A 15,074-nucleotide genomic window follows, 5' to 3' on the forward strand; every position below is an offset into this window, starting at 1 on the left:
ACTGTTATCCATCCTTCATAACCTCTCACTGGATTACAGCAATACACTCTATATGGGGCTGCATCTTAAGGCCATTCAAACACCAGCTATTGCAGAGTGTGGCTGCCTGCTTACCGAACAATGTGTGTCATCAGTAAGGCTAAGATGTTGTCATGGATATTTTTAGTAGAAGTCATGGATAGGTCACATGCAATAAGGAAAAATTCACAGAAGCCGTGACCAGTCTGTGACTTTTACTAAAAATATCGACACAAAATGGGGATCTGTGGGTCTCCACACCACCTGCCACAGAGCAGCTTCAGGGCAACTGGGATCTCCAGGGACCCCCACCACAAGTTGGGTGTTGGAGCTCCAGGGTCCCCTGCCCCCCGTAGCTGGGAGCTGCGGGAGGCCCCCTGCAGTAACTGGGAGCAGCAGGGGTATCCCTGCCGCCCACAGCAGTGGGGAGTTGTGGGGTCCCCACACCACCCACAGCTCTGGGGATCCCACCTGCAGCTCCGGTGGCTCCCGCTGCCCAAGAGCAGAGGTACCCTGCAGTTCCCTACCGCTTCAGGCTGAAGTCACAGATTCCATGACTTCCATGAGCTCAGTGACTATATCGTAGCCTTAGTCATCAGACGCTCTCCACATGCTACCAGGTTGCCGCCCTACATACGTCCTGAATTGGCACCTGTGTCAGAATGGTGGCAGAGGAGGCTTGAGACCTTGTAGAGTGCACCGTCAGATTAGCCAGGGGTGGAACATTCGCAAGAGTGTAGCATGTGTTGATACACAAAGTGATCAATGAGGAGATTCTCTGTGCTGAAACAGGGAGGCCTCTCATCCTTTCTGCAATAGCTGGGCAGATCTGCTGAATGGTTTGGTCCTTTGTAAGCAGAACACCAGGGCACGCCATACATCTAAGGAGCAAAGCCATTGTTCCTCTCTGCTCGCATGTGGTTTAGTATAGAACACCGTCAGAAAAACTGATTGACTGCAATGGAACTGAGATACTACTTTCAGGAGGAACGAAAGGTGTGGGCATAGCTGAACTCGTTGTGAGCGCCAGATAGAGAATCTCTTCCATTTAACCAGGTAAGTTGCCCTGGGAGATGGTTTTCTATTGCCCATCAGGACTTCTTGGACTTCCTCTGAACAAGATTGCTCCTCTGGATTCAACCATGGAGCTTTCAGGCTATCAGGTGCAGTGATGGGAGCATTCATCCATAATCCCTGGATATTAAGCTTGTATGCAATGGGAGCTGGAGAGCCATCTCCACCGATATGGTCAGGAGAGAGAAGAACAAGTGCGGTCTGGGCCATGCCAGAGCTATGAGGATGACTTGGGCTCGGCCCTGTTTGATCTTCATCAGCACCTTGTGAATGAGTGGGAACACACGGTGCAGATGCTGAGTCCAAGGTAACAGGAATGAATCTCTGAGGGACCCCGGTCATGGCCCTTGAGGGCACAGAATGGTGACATTTCCTGTTGGATTGAGTGGTGAACAGGTCTGCCGGGGCATCTCCACCTTCAGAAAACATCTCTCCCAATATCTGGACGGAGAGACCACTCATGTGAGAAGAGAAAGACCTGCTGAGGCAATATTCCAGCCTATTCTGGACCCTGGGAAGATGGGAAGCTTCTAGCATGCTGTCGTGATCAACACAGAACATCCAAAGACTATCCACTTCCTGACAGAGTGGAGAAAAACGTGCCCCCTCTCTGCTTGTTCATGTAAAACATGGCCGTTGTGTTGTCTAAGGACTAAGATGGATCTCCCTGACATATATGAGAGAAACGCACTGCCCTGAGCTCCCTGACATTGATATGCTACACTCTGATGCCCAGCAGGAGAAATTATTCCACTTTGCCCGGTAAGTCGCTCTGGAGCAGGGCTTTCTACTTTCCAAGAGAACCTGCTGTACCTGACTAGAGCAGGCCTGCTCCTCTGGGTTCAGCCACGCAACAGCCAAGCTGTGAGGTGGAGAGAGGGAAGGTTTGAGTGCAGGAGACAACCGTGATCCTGTGAGAGTAGGTCTGGGCAGCGGCCATGGAACAGCCATGGCCAGATGCACGTGCATGCAAAACCAACACTGGTGAGGCCAAACTGGGGCAATCAATGACTCGCACCTTGGCCCTCTTGATTTTCGACAGGACTCTGCTGATAAGTGGAATCAGCTGGAATGCATACATCAGGTCTCACACCCATGACAAGAGAAAGACATTGGAAAGGGCACCCTTGCTGAGGCCTTGGAGAGAGCAGAACTGATGACACTTTATGTTCTGTCTGGTGACAAACAGGTCCACCTGGGGAGCCCCCCACTTCTTGAAGAGTGCTTGGACGACCTCCGAGCGGAGCAACCATTTGTGGTGAGAGAAGGACCTACTGAGGCAAACCGACTAGGGGTCCTAAAAGGTAGCCAGCCAGTCAGGCAGCGGCACAGACAGCTGCAGCGGCACAGGAGCTAGCAAACAGGGGAGTCTGAGTGGGAGTTTCAAAGGGGAGTTTGTCCTGTGGTGCTTGTTTAGGGTTTGTTTTTGCTGTGGGTGGTGGTGTTTTGGTGTGGTTTGTGTTTCCCAGACTAACAGGATTTAGGTGGCAAGGCTATGACAGATACAGAGGCAGCAGTGGGAGTGACTCATGTCGTGGAAGACACAATGAAGATGACTGGATGTGGAAGCTACGGTATGTACATGATCCTGGAGAAGTCTTGAGTTTTGTCTGCATGAAATGCCGTCTGATAGAGCTGATGGAGGAAAAGATCCGAGGTTTGGAGATGCAGGTGGAAAGTCTGGTTGAGTTTAGGAAGGGGTCTGAGCAGATTATGGAGCAAAGACATGAGGTATCTGAAGGGAAAAGCTCAGACTTGCAGATGGAAGCAGGACTGGGGAATTCTGAGCGGAGACTGGGTGAGAAAAGTGGTCAGTGGAAGCATGTGACTAAAAGAACCAGGCAGAGGAAAAGACGGGCTAGTGAAGGAGAAACAGAGCTCAAGAATAGGTTTGCAGAGTTGGAAAATGAAGAAGGGGCTCAGCAGGTAACCACTGAAGGTGGAAGGGCAAGGAAGAAGAGAAGAGCGGCTAGCCCTATAGGAAAATGGGAAGAGTTAATGGAGACTACACCAAGTATGAGCCCCGTGAGGATACAGGATGGGTTGAAGAGGATTACAAGGGAGAACAGGAATAGAAAGAACTTGCAGCCAGAGGGAACAGGGGATAGACTGGAGAATAGCACCGTCACTAGGAAAAGGCAGGTCTATGTGATAGGGGACTCTTTACTGAGAAGAATAGACAGGCCTGTAACCAGAGCTGATCCAGAGAATAGAAGGGTATGCTGTCTTCCAGGTGCTAAGATACGGGATGTAGACCTGAGGTTGAAAAGGATCCTAAAGGGAGCAGGAAAGAATCCCTTAATTATCCTTCATGTGGGAACAAATGATATGGCTAGATTCTCGCTGGAAAGTATTAAGGGAGACTATGTTAGGCTGGGGAAGACGCTTAAGAAAATCGAGGCTCAGGTAATCTTTAGTGGGATTCTGCCTGTTCCTAGAGAAAGGAAACAAAGGTGTGACAAGATTATGACTATCAACAGATGGCTTCGGCAGTGGTGCTATAAGGAGGGCTTTGGGATGTATGGCCACTGGGAGGCATTCATGGACAGAGGACAGTTCTCTCGGGATGGACTTCATCTGAGTAGGGAAGGAAATAGACTTCTAGGATGGAGGCTGGCACAACTGATTAAGAGAGCTTTAAACTAGGAATTTGGGGGAGATGGTTGGGAGATGTCCAGGTAATCTCCACGCCGGATTTTAGCATTGAGAGACAAGAAAACGAAGTAGAAAAGGATACAGCCGTGGGTAGGAGAATGTATATAAGGAGGAAGGGCAGTGTGGATTCCAGTCTAATAGGTTATACTGGCTGTAGAATGATTGTGCCTAATAGGGTACAGAATGTGAGTGAGGCCAAACAGCAAAAATTAAGATGTTTGTACACCAATGCGAGGAGCCTAGGTAACAAAATGGGAGGAACTAGAGCTACTGGTGCAGGAAGTGAAACCAGATATTATAGGGATAACAGAAACATGGTGGAGTAGTAGTTATGACTGGACTACAGGTATTGAAGGATGTGTGCTGTTTAGGAAAGACCGAAATAAAGGTAAAGATGGTGGAGTAGCATTGTATATCAATGATGAGGTAGAATGTAAAGAAATAAGAAGCGATGGAATGGTTAAGACAGAGTCCGTCTGGGCAAAAATTACATTAGGGAAGAAAACTATTAGAGTCTCCCCTGGGATAGTGCTTGGGATGTGCTATAGACCGCCAGAACCTAATTTGGATATGGATAGAGCCCTTTTTAATGTTTTCAATAAAGTAAATACTAATGGAAACTGTGTGATCGTGGAAGACTAACTTCCCAGATATAGACTGGAGGACGAGTGCTAGTAATAATAATAGGGCTCAGATTTTCCTAGATGCGATAGCTGATGGATTCCTTCATCAAGTAGTTGCTGAACCAACTAGAGGGGAAGCCATTTTAGATTTGCTTTTGGTGAGTAGTGAGGACCTCATAGAAGAAATGGTTGGAGGGGATAATCTTGGTTCAAGTGATCATGAGCTAATTCAGTTCAAACTGAACGGAAGGATTAACAAAAATAAATCTGCAACTAGGGTTTTTGATTTCAAAAGGGCTGACTTTCAAAAATTAAGGAAATTAGTTAGGGAAGTGGATTGGACTGAAGAACTTAAGGATCTAACGGTAGAGGAGGCCTGGGATTATTTTAAATCAAAGCTGCAGAAGCTATCGAAAGCCTGCATCCCAAGAAAGGGGAAAAAATTCATAGGCAGGAGTGGTAGACCAAGCTGGATGAGCAAGCGTCTCAGAGAGGTGATTAAGAAAAAGCAGAAAGCATACAGGGAGTGGAAGATGGGAGGGATCAGCAAGGAAAGCTACCTTATTGAGGTCAGAACATGTAGGGATAAAGTGAGACAGGCTAAAAGTCAAGTAGAGTTGGACCTTGCAAAGGGAATTAAAACCAACAGTAAAAGGTTCTATAGCCATAGAAAGAAGAAAACAAAGAAAGAAGAAGTGGGACCGCTAAACACCGAGGATGGAGTGGAGGTCATCTAGGCATGACCCAATAGTTAAACAAACACTTTGCCTCAGTCTTTAATAAGGCTAAAGAGGATCTTAGGTAATGGTAGCATGACAAATGGGAATGAGGATATGGAGGTAGATATTACCATATCTGAGGTAGAATCATAGAATATCAGAGTTGGAAGGGACCTCAGGAGGTCATCTAGTCCAACCCCTGCTCAAAGCAGGACCAATCCCCAATCAAATCATCCCAGCCAGGGCTTTGTCAAGCCTGATCTTAAAAACTTCTAAGGAAGGAGATTCTACCACCTCCTTAGGTAACGGATTCCAGTGTTTCACCACCCTCCTAGTGAAAAAGTTTTTCCTAATATCCAACCTAAACCTCCCCCACTGCAACTTGAGACCATTACTCCTTGTCCTGTCCTCTTCTACCACTGAGAAGAGTCTAGAACCATCCTCTCTGGAACCACCTCTCAGGTAGTTGAAAGCAGCTATCAAATCCCCCCTCATTCTTCTCTTCTGCAGACTAAACAATCCCAGTTCCCTCAGCCTCTCCTCATAAGTCATGTGTTCCAGACCCTAATCATTTTTGTTGCCCTTCGCTGGACTCTCTCCAATTTATCCACGTCCTTCTTGTAGCGTGGGGCCCAAAACTGGACACAGTACTCCACATGAGGCCTCACCAATGTCGAATAGAGGGGAACGATCACGTCCCTCGATCTGCTCGCTATGCCCCTACTTATACATCCCAAAATGCCATGGGCCTTCTTGGCAACAAGGGCACACTGCTGACTCATATCCAGCTTCTCGTCCACTGTCACCCCTAGGTCCTTTTCCGCAGAACTGCTGCCTAGCCATTCGGTCCCTAGTCTGTAGCGGTGCATTGGGTTCTTCCGTCCTAAGTGCAGGACCCTGCACTTATCCTTATTGAACCTCATCAGATTTCTTTTGGCCCAATCCTCCAATTTGTCTAGGTCCCTCTGTATCCTATCCCTGCCCTCCAGCGTATCTACCACTCCTCCTAGTTTAGTATCATCCGCAAATTTGCTGAGAGTGCAATCCACACCATTCTCCAGATCATTTATGAAGATATTGAACAAAACCGGCCCCAGGACCGACCCCTGGGACACTCCACTTGACACCGGCTGCCAACTAGACATGGAGCCATTGATCACTACCCGTTGAGCCCAACAATCTAGCCAACTTTCTACCCACCTTATAGTGCATTCATCCAGCCCATACTTCTTTAACTTGCTGACAAGAATACTGTGGGAGACCGTGTCAAACGCTTTGCTAAAGTCAAGAAACAATACATCCACTGCTTTCCCTTCATCCACAGAATCAGTAATCTCATCATAGAAGGCGATTAGATTAGTCAGGCATGACCTACCCTTGGTGAATCCATGCTGACTGTTCCTGATCACTTTCCTCTCGTGTAAGTGCTTCAGGATTGATTCCTTGAGGACCTGCTCCATGATTTTTCCAGGGACTGAGGTGAGGCTGACTGGCCTGTAGTTCCCAGGATCCTCCTTCTTCCCTTTTTTAAAGATGGGCACTACATTAGCCTTTTTCCAGTCATCTGGGACTTCCCCCGTTCGCCACGAGTTTTCAAAGATAATGGCCAATGGCTCTGCAATCACATTCGCCACTTCCTTTAGCACTCTCGGATGCAACTCGTCCGGCCCCATGGACTTGTGCACGTCCAGCTTTTCTAAATAGTCCCTAACCACCTCTTTCTCCACAGAGGGCTGGCCATCTACTCCCCATGTTGTGATGCCCAGCGCAGCAGTCTGGGAGCTGTCCTTGTTAGTGAAGACAGAGGCAAAAAATGCATTGAGCACATTAGCTTTTTCCACATCCTCTGTCACTATGTTGCCTCCCTCATTCAGTAAGGGGCCCACACTTTCCTTGGCTTTCTTCTTGTTGCCAACATACCTAAAGAAACCCTTCTTGTTACTCTTGTCATCTCTTGCTAGCTGCAGCTCCAGAAGCGAAACTCCAACAGCTTAATGGGACTAAATCAGGGAGCCCAGATAATCTTCATCCAAGAATATTAAAGGAATTGGCAAATGAAATTGCAAGCCCATCAGCAAGAACTTTTAATGAATCTCTAAACTCAGGGGTTGTACCGTATGATTGGAGAATTGCTAACATAGTTCCTATTTTTAAGAAAGGGAAAAAAAGGGATCCGGGTAACTACAGGCCTGATAGCTTGACATCTGTAATATGCAAGGGCTTGGAAAAAATTTTGAAGGAGAAGGTAGTTAAGGACATTGAGGTCAATGGTAAATGGGACAAAATACAACATGGTTTTACAAAAGGTAGATCGTGCCAAACCAACCTGATCTCCTTCTTTAAGAAAGAAACAGATTTTTTAGACAAAGGAAACACAGTGGATCTAATTTACCTCGATTTCAGCAAGGCGTTTGATACCGTGCCACATGGGGAATTATTAGTTAAATTGGAAAAGATGGGGATCAATATGAAAATTGAAAGGTGGATAAGGAATTGGTTAAAGGGGAGACTACAACGGGTCCTACTGAAAGGAGAACTGTCAGGCTGGAGGGAGGTTACCAGTGGAGTTGCTCAAGGATCGGTTTTGGGACCAATCTTCTTTAATCTTTTTATTACTGACCTCGGCACAAAAAGTGGGAGTGTGCTAATAAAGTTTGCGGATGATACAAAGCTGGGAGGTATTGCCAATTTAGAGAAGGACAGGGATATCCTACAGGAGGATCTGGATGACCTTGTAAACTGGAGGAATAGTAATAGGATGAAATTTAATAGTGAGAAGTGTAAGGTCATGCATTTAGGGATTAATAACAAGAATTTTAGTTATAAGATGGGGACGCATCAATTACAAGTAACGGAAGAAGAGAAGGACCTTGGAGTATTGGTTGATCATAGGATGACTATGAGCCGCCAATGTGATATGGCTGTGAAAAAGGCTAATGCAGTCTTGGGATGCATCAGGAAAGGTATTTCCAGTAGAGATAAGGAGGTGTTAGTACCGTTATACAAGGCACCGGTGAGACCTCACCTGGAATACTGTGCAGTTCTGGTCTCCCATGTTTAAGAAGGATGAATTCAAGCTGGAACAGGTACAGAGAAGGGCTACTAGGATGATCCGAGGAATGGAAAACTTGTCTTATGAAAGGAGACTCAAGGAGCTTGGCTTGTTTAGCCTAACTAAAAGAAGGTTGAGGGGAGATATGATTGCTCTCTATAAATATATCAGAGGGATAAATACTGGAGAGGGAGAGGAATTATTTAAGCTCAGTACCAATGTGGACACAAGAACAAATGGATATAAACTGGTCATTGGGAAGTTTAGACTTGAAATTAGACAAAGGTTTCTAACCATCAGAGGAGTGAAGTTTTGGAATAGCCTTCCAAGGGAAGCAGTGGGGGCAAAAGATCTATCTGGCTTTAAGATTAAACTTGATAAGTTTATGGAGGAGATGGTATGATGGGATAACTTGGTTTTGGTAATTAAATATTCATGGTAAATAGCCCCAATGGCCTGTTGTGGGATATTAGATGGGGTGGGATCGGAGTTACCCAGGAAAGAATTTTCTGTAATATCTAGCTGGTGAATCTTGCCCATATGCTCAAGGTTTAGCTGATCGCCATATTTGCCGTCAGGAAGGAATTTTCCTCCAGAGCAGATTGGAAGAGGCCCTGGAGGTTTTTCGCCTTTGTCAAGGTTCCTCCCCAACTCTGAACTCTAGGGTACAGATGTGGGGACCTGCATGAAAACCTCCTAAGCTTACTTTTACCAGTTTAGGTTAAAACTTCCCCATGGTACAAATTAATTTTATCCTTTGTCCTTGGAATATCCACTGCCACCACCAAACTCTAACTGGGTTTACTGGGAAACGTAGTTTGGACACGTCTTTCCCCCCAAAATCCTCCCAACCCTTGCACCCCACTTCCTGGGAAAGGTTTGGTAAAAAGCCTCACCAATTTGCATAGGTGACCACAGACCCAAACCCTTGGATCTGAGAACAATGAAAAAGCATTCCGTTTTCTTACAAGAAGACTTAACAGAAAGAGAAGTAAATAGAAGTAAAGAAATCACCTCTGTAAAATCAGGATGGTAGATACCTTATAGGGTAATTAGATTCAAAACATAGAGAATCCCTCTAGGCAAAACCTTAAGTTACAAAAAAGACACACAGACAGAAATAGTCATTCCATTCAGCACAATTCTCTTCTCAGCCATTTAAAGAAATCATAATATAACACATACCTAGCTAGATTACTTACTAAAAGTTCTAAGACTCCATTCCTGGTCTATCCCCGGCAAAAGCAGCATATAAACAGACAGAGACCCTTTGTTTCTCTCCCTCCTCCCAGCTTTTGAAAGTATCTCGTCTCCTCATTGGTCATTTTGGTCAGGTGCCAGCGAGGTTACCTTTAGCTTCTTAACCCTTTACAGGTGAGAGGATTTTTCCTCTGGCCAGGAGGGATTTTAAAGGGTTTTACCCTTCCCTTTATATTTATGACAGCCTTCCTCTGTAGCATGGGGCACGGGTCACTTGCTGGAGGATTCTCTGCTCCTTGAAGTCTTTAAACTACGATTTGAGGACTTCAATAGCTCAGACATAGGTGAGAGGTTTTTTGCAGGAGTGGGTGGGTGAAATTCTGTGGCCTGCGTTGTGCAGGAGGTCAGACTACATGATCATAATGGTCCCTTCTGACCTTAGTATCTATGAATCTATGACAGCATGTTTCGGACACCAGGGAGATGCAAAGCTTCCAGGTGGATCACGCGCTGGATGCAAAAGTCCCACAGGCAGAGTGCTTCCTGACAGAGAGCGGTCAAGCTCACTTCTCCTTGCCTGTTGACATACAACATCGAGGCCTGGAGCAGCTCTTGATGAGCCAGTTGTCGAGGTATGGGTAAACCTCAATATCCTGACATCTGAGGTAAGCCGCCACCACCAACATGCATTTGGTAAACACCCTCAGCACTGTTCCTTGGCCGAAAGGGGGCACTGCAAACTGGTAGTGGGTGGTCCCCACCATGAAACGTAGAAAACATCTATGTCCATGGAATATTGATATATGAAAGTAAGTGTCCTTCAGATCAATGGCGGTGTACCAGTCTCCCGGATCCAGGGAAGAAATGATGGAGGCCAGGGAGATCATGCGAAACTTCAACTTCTTGTGATATTTGTTGAGGTTTTGCAGGTCTAGGATAGGCCGTAGACTCTCCTTGGCCTTTGGGATTAAAAAACAGTGAGAGTAAAAACCCTTGCCCCTTAAAGGTGGTGCGATTTCCTCCACAGCTCCCATCTGCAGAAGGCCTTGCACCTCCTGAGCAAGAAGACTCTTGTGAGAGGAGTCCCTGAAGAGGGACGGGGACAGGGGGATGTGAGGGGGGGACAAAAGTAAACTGCAGGGTATACCCCTCTGCCACAGTGCTGAGGGCCCATCGGTCGAACGTTATACAAGCCCAGGCAGGCAGGAAGGGGGACAGGTGGTTAGAAAGTAACTGGGGAGTAGGATCAAGGACACAGGCTGGAAGGTCAGCCTGGAGCACACCCTCAAAATGCCCACTTATCAACCTCTTGGCTATGGGTGGAGCTCGAATGAGCATAGGATGCTGGCTGGTGACCTTGCCGGCACTCAGCCATTGACCTTCTTATGGAAGGGCTCAGGCCGAGGTTGGCTTCCAAACATCTTGGTCTGTTGCAGCTTAAACCGCGCCCCCAGGATGTACAGGCCCGGTGTGCCCAGGGTTGCCCATAAGTCTTTCAGACCATGTAATTTCGTGTCTGTTTGCTCAGAGAACAGTGCCAGGCCATCAACTGGGAGGGTCCTGACTGGACTGCTGAACCTCCGTTGAAAGGCCCAATGACAGTAACCAGGACACCCACCTCATGGAGATGGCAGAGGCCAGGGTTCAGGCCGCAGAGCCCGCTGCATCTGAGGCTGCTTGGAGGGCTACCCTTGCCACTGCCTTACCCTCATCAAGGATAGCTAGGAATTCCTTCCTGGGTTCCTCTGGCAGCGAGTCAGAGAACTTGGCCATGGACTGCCAGATATTAAAATCATAGCAGCCAAGTAAGGCCTGGTGGTTGGCCATCTGGCAGCTGGAGGCTGGAAGTCGAATAAACGTTTCTTCCAAAGAGATTGAGCCTGTTTGCCTCTGTTTTTGGGCATTGCACCTGGCCCTGTCTGTCATGCTCATTGACTGTGGACACAACCAGTGAGGTTGGGGCAGGATCAGTGTACAAATATTCGTACCCCTCAGCGGGGACATAGTATTTACACTCTGCCAGCTTGGAGGGGGCGGTGGGAGGAGAGAGAGGAGGGATGAAGGCATCTGCCACAGGGTTTTAGTGATTTTTGCCACTTCCTTATGTACAGTCAATGCCACTTAAAACATCGAAGAGGGAGTCTGAGGGCTCCGCCAACTCCTCCGCTTCCAGCCCCAGGTTTGAGGCGACCCTCTTTAAGACCTCTTGGTGAGCCTTGGCATCATCCTGGGGAACTGGGTGAGAGGGCTCAGTTATCGCCTTATCAGGAGAAGATGAGGAGGCGGATATCGGAGGGTCTGTCACCTCTGCCACCTCCACCATGGTGGCCTCAGTCAAGGCTGGGTGTCCCTGAGAAGCCCGATCTAAGTCTGCATCCGAGTCAGGGGGCGGGCAGGAGACTGTCGCCGAATGTTTGTCAGATGCCCCCAAGGCTAACCTATACCCCCGCAATGGATGGGGAAATCCCCCAGGAGTTCCAGAGTGGCTGGGGGAAGGCCACTGGCCCTGACGCCATGCGGTTCTTGGTGGTCCTGTGGGGAATGCCGGTGCCCCTGGCCCACGAGCAGGCTCTCATCCTCTTGTCAGAGCCTGAAGAGGGAAATACATGTCTGGGGGACCAGGACGATGCCGAGGCCATCTGTCTAGCCCAATCCTTTCGATGCCGATCCAGACCTCCACTGAGGATCTGAACAAGGGTGATGACTCTCGATGCTGTGATCCCGGTGGCGAGCAGCGGTGTTTGGCAGATCAGCGATCTACGCCTGCCGCTTAGTGAGCAGTGCCACTCTGTCGAGCAGGACCGGAAGCAAGTAGACCGCCGTGTTAGGGATCGATGACGTGTCTGTGGCGAACCGTATCGACAGTCTGGCGACCGGTGGCGGGGCTCTGGGGACCAGCAACTCGATCCGCTGGAGCAGTGCCATGCACTGGGAGAGCAGTTCGGGCACTCACAGCACTGGGGCTGCGAGGACAGGTGCCGCCCTCTGCAGGTCTGTGCCATCCCACTGGTGATCGCCACCTCAAGCCCGAGGAGCGCTGCCTGGAGTCCGGGGATAGTCCAGGAACAGACAGACAGACACTGGGAACTCGGGCCAATGAGCCGACCCATGTCCAGGGCCTGGTGGGTCTATTTACAGTGCACACTAGAGAGAGAACCACTAATGGAATAGATTGCCTGAGCAACCAGTGTTTCAGCAACTGTCATGGGAGGTAAGAAAGAACTGAAAGAGAGCAGGGTCGTCAGGCCCCTATACTGACACTATGGACGCGCAACGCCAGAGGCACTAGAACTGACCCAACAGATATTGCTCAGGGAAACATTTCCGGCAATTGTACTTGGGGAACACAAATATCTACATTGGAATGGACATGTGCAAGCACTCAGAGAAGAACCAGAATTTGAATTGCACATATTTTAAATATATAGAAAGCAATAAAAAACAAAAACTAAATAAAAATGTACTAACTACATATTATCTGCTTTTAGGCCTCCTGGAAATGATTACCAAAACACTATTATGCTAACCAACTAATAAGAATATAACAATCAATTGAATTTTGAAAAATCTCAGCCTTTAATACCAAGAAACAAACTCCATCAATGATTGAGGTCTACTGAATTGAAGAAAAACTTTGAATAAATCAGTTGTGTGCCAATAAGAGATTTTTCTAACCTCTGTACAGTATGTGTGTGATGGTTCATTTTATCTAGCTCTCAACCACTTCTGAGATACTGTATAGATCAAAATGAAACCAGCTTGTGGATGTATAGTAAGTAACCGAAAGATGTACAGAATTAAACCATGTGACCTGTGGTAATATCTTGCTATCAGAGGCTAACAGAACAGTGAGAAAAGACCTTTGAAGCATTACGAAAGTGTTCTGGAGTAAATTATAATAGCCTACACAAGTGCATGCATACATCTAATGGCCACAATGAACCAGCTGATAAAATAATTTTGCCTAAGTGGTCTAAAAGCAAATACAGAAACTATTTACTCCTTTGTAATTCTAGGAACAGCTCCTGATCAAATCAGTGAAACCATATTTGAATGGCTATACAGTCTCAACATCAATACCAACAAGTTAAAACAAAGCAATCAAGAGAATTAGCTCTCTTTGATAAAACCTTAGCTGTTAAATTAATATAATCTGAAGTGGGGAGAGTAAATTTAGTGTTTCTGCAAGTATCAAATTGACTGGCTTGAATATTGAAGTTCTTTGTCTACACAAAGAGCAATACCACTATAATCATTCTTACATCACCCTACCCATGTGATTCATCCTTGTTCTGGATAGATCATTCCTTCAGAATTTAATCTTAATTCATTCTTTGGTTGTCTTGAAACTGCCAACAGTAGTGCCAATTATGATGGCAAATTTTGTAATGTGACTACCAGATCACTAGAAATCGAAGTCATATCACCAACCACATTCATTTTCTGTGAAACTGCATTTTACTGCATGCCTAGGGGTATGCAAGAAAAGATGGTATTGTCTAACTTTATCCTCTAACACCCCCCTTATTCATCATTTAGCAAAGATATGCACATTTATTTCTCTCATGTCAGAAACTATTCTGTCAAGGCCCTTAATAATTTTTCTTCTATGAATTCCTTCCAGATTTGCTAATTTCCTTCTATTATTGAGGTGTTTGGAACTATATGCAGTCTTCTTCATGGTGATGCATCAATTCACGCACAGAGGGGCAAACAACTTCCTAATAGCCAGTTTGGTCATGAGAAGAGGTGTTTAAGATAATGTCATGTAATGCTTTGGATGGGTCTAAAAGCAAGAATGCTTCTATGCTTTCCTGTCTATAAATGCATAAAAATGTCTAGGGCACTTTATATAACTATACATCAGTGGGAATCTTCTGATCTTTTTACCTCCAGAATAAAAAATTTCAGTACTTCAACTTTAACTAAAGTGGCTTTCTAAGGAATGGCACAGTAAGTTATTTCATTCTCCACAGAGTCAATTATATAGCTTCAATTTCCTTTGCAACACAATCCGACTACACTGGCTCCTATGCTCTCACTTTGTTCTGGAGTGAGACTTTAAAATCTCGGGAGTTTAAGTTTAAAACTTAATCTAATTACTTCTCTTTGTGGATATTTTTGTTCTTAAATAAAAAGTGTTATACAATGACTAGTCCACAGCTCAAAGCTGCCACCTCTAGGTACTATATGATGCTCTTCTACAATAAATTATGTTCCTGTTGTTCAATTTCTTGAAGATCTCAAAAGGTAAATTATCAAAATTTGTCCTAGAAAGATTTTTAAAAGTCTGTACATTTTGAATATAGTTCAACTAAAATTCTTTCATCTTACTCACATATGAATACTCATTTGGCCCATACTACTTTCACAATTCATGGAACAACAATCCATTATTTAATAATCTGTTTTATACTGCAGGTCTTGTATGTTCACTAATTGCAGATTTGGTTTCACTGAATAATACTTTTCAGATGTGGGCCTACAGCTCTCATTATCATCATCACGAGCTGTATGTCCACACTAAGGTTGAAATAGATCCCTATGTTATCAACAAGTTCCTTTTATGACAATAATTACTGCTTTTTTTAAATTTTCTACATATTGCTGATAAAAACATTTAAAACAGATGCAGATTACTCTGAAATATCCCAAGAAAAGTATTTGTAGAGTGAAATTTAGAAGCTTTAAATTATTTGTTTAAGCATTTATTAAATCACTATTACTAAAGTG

The 15,074-nt window shown here is 45.8% G+C and overlaps 1 protein-coding gene across 7 annotated transcripts in view; it reads right to left on the reverse strand.

Annotated features, from left to right (window-relative positions):
- ATRNL1 (attractin like 1) overlaps nt 1–15,074 on the reverse strand; it is a 1,012,424-nt gene that overhangs the window by 858,329 nt on the left and 139,021 nt on the right. The gene's annotated exons all lie outside the window — the stretch shown is intronic.

The sequence above is a fragment of the Chelonia mydas genome, chromosome 7 (assembly GCF_015237465.2).
Source record: "Chelonia mydas isolate rCheMyd1 chromosome 7, rCheMyd1.pri.v2, whole genome shotgun sequence".
Classification (NCBI taxonomy): domain Eukaryota; kingdom Metazoa; phylum Chordata; order Testudines; family Cheloniidae; genus Chelonia; species Chelonia mydas.